The sequence below is a fragment of the Medicago sativa genome, chromosome 1 (genome assembly GCF_051527215.1).
Source record: "Medicago sativa cultivar Bolivia chromosome 1, Bolivia_mono, whole genome shotgun sequence".
In the NCBI taxonomy this organism is placed as follows: Eukaryota; Viridiplantae; Streptophyta; class Magnoliopsida; order Fabales; family Fabaceae; genus Medicago; species Medicago sativa.
The window spans coordinates 30,689,667-30,698,488 of record NC_140749.1 but is presented as its reverse complement, the minus strand read 5'-3'; the positions used below and the strand labels follow the sequence as shown (position 1 = coordinate 30,698,488).

Here is an 8,822-nt window from a genome sequence, read left to right as displayed (position 1 = left end):
TTTTGTTTCATGTCTCATATTCCATAGCATCTTGCATATCCACCTTGCATATTTCTCTTTTTTCTTTCTATATTTCACTTGTAAGCAAATAGAATGTAAACCTAGGAATTCTTGTACTTTACTTTCATGCAATTTTTAAATTCTCGCAAGACCATAGAATGTATCTAGGCCAATGATGTAATAAGGACAATGGACTCTAATAATGTACACCGACACAAGCACCGACACATGCACACACCTCACTTTAGATATAGCTAGAATATGCATGTTTAGATGTATGTTTAGGATTGTATGTTTAGATGAATGCCTAGGATTTATACTTAGAAAAAATCAATTTTCCAAAAAATATGAACAAACTTCACTCAAATCTTTTTCCTAATAAACCTTGGGATCAAAATCCCATTGTATTTTCCCTTTTGTTTTCTTAATCAAAAATTCAATGAAAATAATCATATTTGACTTCTTTTGCAAATGACTAATTCAACCCCACTTTTTACAATCTCATGCCCTTGAGGCCTCTTTCTATTCTTCAAACTCCAATTTTCAAACTTAAAATCAACCAACAAAAACAAAAACATTTTTGGAAGAGAACTACGGTGGATTTGATCCCTTAATCGGGTACGTAGGCAAGGAACAAAATTCCTTCAATTCAAATAAAATAAAAATCCAAAAACATTCTTCTCCCTCCAATTCTTCATTTAGAAAACCTTTAGGTGTAAATATCATTTCAAAATAGCATTTAAAAATAAAGCGCGCTCGTAGAAAGTAAAGACGGTTCCTATAGGTTACTATAGTCGTTATGGGTGCCTAACACCTTCCCATAGCGAAAACAACTCCCGGACCTCGATTCTCAAGGGTTTTGCTTACTTTTTCCCTTCCCAAGAAAAAATAAGATATCAAAGGTTAAAAAGGTTCAAACGTAATCAATGTTTGACACCCGAAAACCAAGATAAAACACCCATTTAATAGCACTTATTTTGGCTCTTAATAGCGCTTCTCAAGCGCTAAGAAAGCCCCCGCTATAAAAGGTCAGGAGCCTATAATAGCGCTTTCCAAAAGCTATTAAATAGCAACGTTTCAATAGCGCTTTCTGAAAAGCGCTAATAAAGCCTCATTATAGGTGCTATTTTTAACTGATGTTTCTTAGCGCTTTCAGAAAAGCGCTAATATAGCTTTATTTTTGTGCTATTTTTAACTGATGTTTCTTAGCGTTTTACATAAAGCGCTAATAAAAGTCCCTATTTTTATTTTATTTTTTTGAATGAAATCTACAGCCAAAAGCATTATAATAAAATGCTGATCAGACAATACAACAAGATAATGATTAGAAACGCTAGTAATCCATTAATTCATTGATAGAAATAAACACTAGTAATTTGTTGATCAGAAACTTATTTACAAATGTCATAAATATTAATCAATCCTAAATGACATCTAATGTACACTTGCATAAAAATGAAAGTTCGTGCACAATACATATATATGAAATAAAAGCAGCCACAACCACACAAAAAAAAACACCAAACATTGAGAGGACTCGTGACAAGCGATCCAAATTACTCAATAGATCTACCTCGAGCATATTCTCTTGTGTCGTATGGAATGAAAAATTAATCAAGTATCATTCAATTTCCAGCATAGCCAACAGTTTAAAATAACTCAAAGGATTCTAAAGTGCATATAGAATCCACTTAAAATCAAAAGAATCTCAGTTGATAAACAATACAATACAATACATCAAGACATTATGTAATTCACTGTTTGTCTATTAACCTGTCAAACTATCCAGTTCCAATACAAAAATTCCAACAGCCTAATCTTGTGAAATCTAACTTAATTTTTAACATCCAGGCATAACTATTTCAAATTACATTAAAAAGGAAAATGATGAAAATTGATTATATATAAACACTTATTTGATAATAGCGACCCGTTCATATTCTGTTACGCTGTAGCATAACTATTTGACAAAACTGGATTTATGAAACAAGCAACAATCAAATGCATAGCGAATCAGATGGGGTTTAACTTACACCAAAAGCTAACTAACACATACATTCAGAGAATCCACAAAACACAAGGAAATGAAAGAAACAAGAAAATAGTCACCTGCTAGAGAATCCACAAAATTCAGAGAATCCACAATCCACAAAACTTCAAGTTCTCTTTTAAGTTTGTTCACTTGCATTTAGCAAATTCAGAGAATTCACAAAATAATCACAGTCATGTACATAATACATCAAATAGCTCCTTCCTACATGACATCCTAAGATAAACAAGTTTAACAAATGTTATCAAGTGGTGAGTGTGTGATCTCAAATATTAAGTGATTTAGAATGCTAAAAGGACAATAAATACTGAAGCAAAATAAAAGCTAGGATTCATAAGTACAATAAATACTCAAAATGAAGACCATAGAACAGGTCATGTTGTTCATATCTACAAAACGCGAAACACATGATAACTTTATAGTTAAAGGGAATACTCACCATGGAGTCCTCTAGGTGAGAGATCCTGCAGTAATGAGCCATATTCTGTGACAAAACCAAAAACTACTTCAACACCATCTGCAGTAGGATTCTTGAGAAAATCCGTGAGTCTGGCCTCAATTCGAAAGCACATACGTTCGAAATACAAGTAGGAGTTTCCTCAATCCAAACAAAATCAGAGTTAGATATAGCAAACTTTGCTAAATAGTGTGAAGCTTGATTCGCAACATGTCTAATATGAGAAAATTGCAAACTATGAAAGCTAGAAAATAAATTGACACAATCCTCAACTATGACACCTAAATAGGAGTGATTTTGTTGCTCTAATTGTGTTCAGAGAATCTGATTCCACAATTAGATTCAAGAAAAGCATATCCTTTGCAAAAAGCAAAGCTGTTTAGTCATATAACTAGTTCAAATTGGGAACATAAGAACAAGTTGTTTAGTCATGCTAAAAGCAAAACTCATAAATATCATTACAAGGATTGTTAACTTAAACCATCTTATTTAAACTATTATAATCTAATACATCTCTAATAGGATGGAGTCCATATTAGGTAAATGACTCTCCATTGAAGATGTTCTTTACAACTCAAGGTAAGATGAGTTTTAGTATAAAGACTTTAGTCAAACTAATATAATAAAGGAATAAATATAATTTAAGGATTTGGAGAGGGATCCGATCCTATGATTCAATTATCAATACACCAAGAGCATATAATGACCTTTTTCATGTTGTATATGTTTGCATACATATTAACATACTTTATTAAGGCTCGTTTCTATTACTGTACATGATTAAAAACCTTAAAAATAAAAATAAAAACTTCTAAATTTCATGTACCATATCTCCAGATATCATGATTCAAATAAGTTGTTGACGTATACATTTAAAAAAAACTTCTCAAACAAACAAATCAAAGGAGACTCAACCTGCAAATAAATATGGTTTATGATAAAACACTATAGCGTAAATTGATCCATGTAGCCGACCCCACTTAGTGGGTTAAGGCTTGGTTGTTGTTGTATCCGTGAACAAAGAAAGAAAATATCACAGAAATCAATTATTTATACGTACATGTTTACGTCCATTCAATTGGTACTTAATAAAAAAACTTACATAAACTAGCTTAAAATTAGGTGTGGCTATTCTCAACTAATAATTTATTTCACTTCACAAAGAGATGGAAATGAATGACAAGGCTATTGAATTTGGGTTCTGATTCACGTTGATTCAAAACAGGTAGCAATTTAGCTTTTATGCATGGGATATCAATTCTAGCAGGAAAATATTTGAGTGACATAATAACGGACACTATAGGCAATATATTAGTTTAAAAAGAAAGAATTAAATATAAGTGTCATTTGATCTAACAATTAATATGGAGCTTTGCATTCAAATATAATCTAAAACACCATGGAACTCAGATTTATGAAACATGATGATAATATATGAAAATATTGTAGCAACAGAACATTCTAAAATCTCAAATTATTGTATAGGAAAACAATAAACCAACAATCTCTCTAAACACTAAATCCTATCAACTCTAAAATATATAGCATGACAGTTAAAAGGATGGGCATCAAACTTCACATAATGAGAAAATCAGAGACTCCCATGCGAGAGAGAAATCAACTGCAGCTTTTCTTTTTAATATTGTTCTAGTTTCACAGGTCAATTAGTGGAAGAGAACTCAACAAGGACCTGCAATTGTTACCCAATTAAAATTCATCATGTTCTTGAATGAAAACCCACGAAGCATCTCATATTAAGTAAGAATTCGTTCAAGGGTCGAGTTCTCATATACTTTCGCAGGAATCAACTCGTAAAATTCATCAAAATCAGAACCTCATACTTTATATAGAAATGAGCTTAATAAAGTGAGAACATGAGGTTACATTCAATTAATTCATTTTTTCAAATGTTTACTCGTGTCGACATGTTCAGTGCCCATGTTTGTGTTGGTGCTTAAAATCAACATACAAGCATGAGTACCATAGAAATCAACATCCAACCAATGTAGCTTGTTTCTAACACCCCTGGCAATTCCTCCATTTCACCATGTGAATCATTTTCATCATAATTCAATCCCAAACATACCCATAATACATAATAATAACATCAATCAACAAAAATAAAAGGAACTACTTCGATTAATTTAGTGGTAAATTAATTAATATTTTTTGTCTTTCTTAAAGATATTATTATATACATTATAGTTAGTTAATTAAAACAGGGTATAGGTAAGAGGTATTATCATCCTCTTATTATATTTGCATAACCCATGAGACACCACCCACATAGACATTTTATCAAACAATTTACATCCAAATAAAAAAGTGTCAAAAACACCACCCATTAACCCTTAGAAGATCCAAATGCACAAGCAAAACCCATGAACTTATTGAGAAAAAATAATTACCTGAGTGTGTGTGGGGGAAGGTTGCTTTGATTCGACGGTGGTGAGTTCCACTGAGAGACCGACTGAGACAGTGAGTGAGGCGGTGGTGAGAACGAGTGAAAGGTGAGGTGGCAAAACAAGTTCAACTAAGAACGATTTTGTATGGGTATAAGATTTGTGAGAAGAACAAGTGAGAAGGTAACCTGGTGAGTGAGAAAACTAGTGCGGTGGAGAAAGACAGAGAGAGATCGAGATCGAGATCGAGAGAGAGAGAGAGAGAGAGAGAGAGAGAGAGAGAGAGAGAGAGGAGTGGTTTTCTAGTGGTTTGGTGAGAAGGTGGTGGAGATCGAGTGGTTTGGTGGTGGTTTAGAGAGAAGAACGGCGGTGAGGAAAGAGTGGTGGAAAAGAGGAGAGAGAGGGCTAGTGTTTTGGTAAGAGAGGAGTGGAACAAAGTTTGGATAAAAGTTGATACGTGTCTGCTATTTAAAAAAAATAAAAAAATAAATTAAGTCCAACAATAGCGTTTTGGGGAAACGCTAACTTAGGGGTATGAAATAAATACCGCTTCTTAAAAGCGCTATCTAAGTGAAGAACAATAATAGCGTTTTCTAAAAAACGCTATCCAAACCAAAATATGAACTGCCTATATTAGCGGTCGATTAAAAGCGCTATAATACGCCTGTATGTTGCCTTTTTAATAGCACTTTTGTGAAAACGCTATTAAACTTGCGCTATAAAAACCCAAAATTGTAGTAGTGTCTTTAATCTCCAAATCAAACTCTTGGAGTAAGAGCATCCATCTAATGAGCCTTGGCTTGGAGTCGGACTTGGTTAGCAAGTAATTTATGGCTACATGGTCAGTATATATAACAATTTAGGAACCAATGAGGTAAGAACGAAATTTTTCTAATGCGTAAACAATTGCAAGCGACTCTTTTTCCGTTGTTGCATAATTGATTTGAGCATCATTTAAGACCTTGCTCGCATAATGTATACCATGAAATATTGTGTCCTTCCTTTGACCTAAAACAGCCCCCCCCTGCATAATCACTAGCATCGCACATAAGTTCAAAATTAAGGTTCCAATTTGGTGCAGTGATTATGGGAACGGAGGTCAATTTCTTTTTCAAACATTAAAATGCATATAAATAATCATTGTCAAATTCAAAGGACTTATCTTTGTTGAACAAATTGCTCAATGGCTTTGCAACTTTGGAGAAGTCCTTGATGAAACGCCGATAGAATCAGGCATGACCAAGAAAACTTCTAACGCCTTTGACATTGATGGGTGGTGGAAGCTTTCCAATAACATCAACCTTAGCTTAGTCTACCTCAATACCCCTTGAAGAAATCTTATGACCAAGGGCAATACCCTCGGTAACCATGAAGTGACATTTCTCCCAATTGAGCACGAAGCTAGTCTCTTTACACCGCTTCAGTACAATGTCCAAGCTCTTCAAACACAAGTCAAACGATGATCCAAAAACCGAGAAATCATCCATGAACACCTCCATGCATTTACCAATCAAATCGGAGAAGATGGCTTGAACACACCTTTGGAAAGTTGCGGGTGCATTACAAGCGAAAAGGCATTCTTCTATAAGCAAAAATACCAAAGGGGCAAGTGAAAGCCGTCTTCTCGTGATCATCCGGGTTCACGGTGATTTGATTGTAATTGGAGTAACCATCAAGAAAGAAATAGAAGGATTGAATGGAGAGTTTTTCAAGCATTTGGTCCATGAAGGGCAATGGGAAGTGATCCTTCCTCGTAGCTTGATTGAGTTTTCTATAGTCAATGCACATTCTCCAGCCGGTGACGGTTCTAGTTGGGATCAACTCATTCTTCTCATTTGTGATCACCGTCATCCCTCCTTTCTTGGGAACTACTTGAACCGGGCTAACCCAAGCACTATTCGAGATTGGATAAATCATGCCGGCTTTAAGTAACTTTACCACTTCCTTGCACACCACCTCTTTCATTGTTGGGTTCAAGTGGCGTTGCGGTTGTGCTACCGGTTTAAAGTTCTCTTCCATCATTATCTTGTGCATGCAATAAGATGGACTTATCCCTTTCAAATCGGATAATTTCCACCCTATCGCTTCTTTGTTGGACTTGAGGATTTCCACCAACTTTGCTTCTTCATTGACGGACAAGGAGCTACTAATGATCACCGGTTTGGTACCATCATTCTCAAGGAACACATATTTCAAATGTGATGGTAGAACTTTTAATTCAACCTTGGTGTCATCAACTTTGGCTTCTTCCTTGGATTCCTCTTTCAACTCTTCTAGTTTAGTTTGATGAGGGGGAATCTCCTTCAAGGAATCTAGCTCCTTTAAGCACTCTTCAATCTCTCTTGTTTCTTCATCACCTATGGTGTTGAGTGCATCCGTCAAAGCACATTCAAGGGGTGTTCGGTTATGAAATTGCTTCTGAGTGGTCATGATGACTTCTTCGGTTGCATCCATTTTAAAGCATGCGCCCTTATCTTTTGAGTGCTTTATGGCTTCACGAATGTTGAAAGTAACCTCTTCATCATCAACTTTAACCTTCATGATATTATCATCGAGGTCAATCATCATCCGGGCCGTTTGCATGAATTTCCTTCCCATAAGTAGAGGCACATCCTCATCCTCCTCGATATCCATCACCACAAAGTCCACCGCGAATACAAATTTATCAACTTTAACAAGCACATCTTTGGCCATTCCCAATGGTTTTGCGAAGGATTTATCGGCCAATTGCAAGGTCATCCTAGTCCGCTTGATACATAAGTCACCAACTCTTTTGGCAACGGACAAAGGCATGAGATTTTTGCTTGAACCAAGATCGAGTAGTGCTTTACCAACATTGGTAGTGCCTACAGCTACCGGTAGAGTGACTCTTCCCGGATCTTGTTCTTTCTTTGGCAACCTCCGTTGAATGATAGCACTACAATTAGCATCGAGTTGGATGGTTTCTTCATCGTTAATTCTCCTCTTCCTGGAAAGAATATCTTTCATAAATTTTGCATAAGCCGGCATTTGCTCCAAGACTTCTGAGAATGGAATTTCAATTTGCAACTTCTTAAACAGTTCAAAAAACCTTGAGTATTGCCGCTCTTTGTCTTTCTTCGATGGAACATGTGGGTAAGGTAAGTGTTGAGCCGCCACCTTCTTCTCAACTTCTTTCTTCTTTCCTTTCTCTCTCACCACATCTTTCTTCTTTCTCTCCATCTCATCTTTTTCAACTACTTCTTTTTTATCATTTTTTTCATTTTCAACTAAATCTCCTTTATTTTCTAACTCTACTTCCATCTCTAGCTCTACCACATCATCCTCCTCTTCAAATTCTTCAACAACCTTCCTCTCAACCTCAATATCATCACCTACCCCTTCACCAATCAATTTACCGCTCCTTGTTGTTATAGCTTTGCAATGCTCTTTTGGATTTGGTTATGTATTAGTGGTGAATGCTCCTGTTGAGTAGCTTGAGCCAATTGTTGAGCCATTTGACCCATTTGTGTCTCAAGACCTTTGATAGAAGCATCAGTGTTCTTTTGGTTGGCCATAGACATTTGCATGAATTGGTTCAAGGTTTCATCTGTGCTTTGAGGGCAATTTTGTTGTTGTGGGTTATTTTGTGGTGGATATTGGTATTGGTTGTTGTATGGTTGTTGGTAGTAGTTTGGTAGTGGTGGGTAGTAGTAGTTGGGTGGTGCTCTCCATGGTTGGCCATATTGGTTCCCTCTTGGAAAGTTGTTGTTACCTGGATATCTCCCTTGATTGGGATAGCTCGGATATTGGCCTTGACTTGAACTACCGGCTTGTTGCCCTTGTTGTTGGTTTGGCATTTGTTGGTTTCCCACAAAGTTTACCTCTTCTTCAAATGGTGGTGGACAATATCCGATGGGATGGTCGCAGGAACAAATAACTCACAAACGTTTAC

The 8,822-nt window shown here is 35.8% G+C and overlaps 1 long non-coding RNA gene across 1 annotated transcript; it reads right to left on the bottom strand.

Annotated features, from left to right (window-relative positions):
- Positions 1-1,321: 1,321 nt before the first annotated feature.
- LOC146954220 (uncharacterized) lies at positions 1,322-5,355 on the bottom strand. The gene is made up of 3 exons (XR_015012416.1): positions 4,916-5,355; positions 2,490-4,197; positions 1,322-2,266 (listed from the first exon to the last, which is right to left on the bottom strand). It is a non-coding gene; the product is annotated as an uncharacterized LOC146954220 (long non-coding RNA).
- Between the last annotated feature and the right edge of the window lie 3,467 nt (positions 5,356-8,822).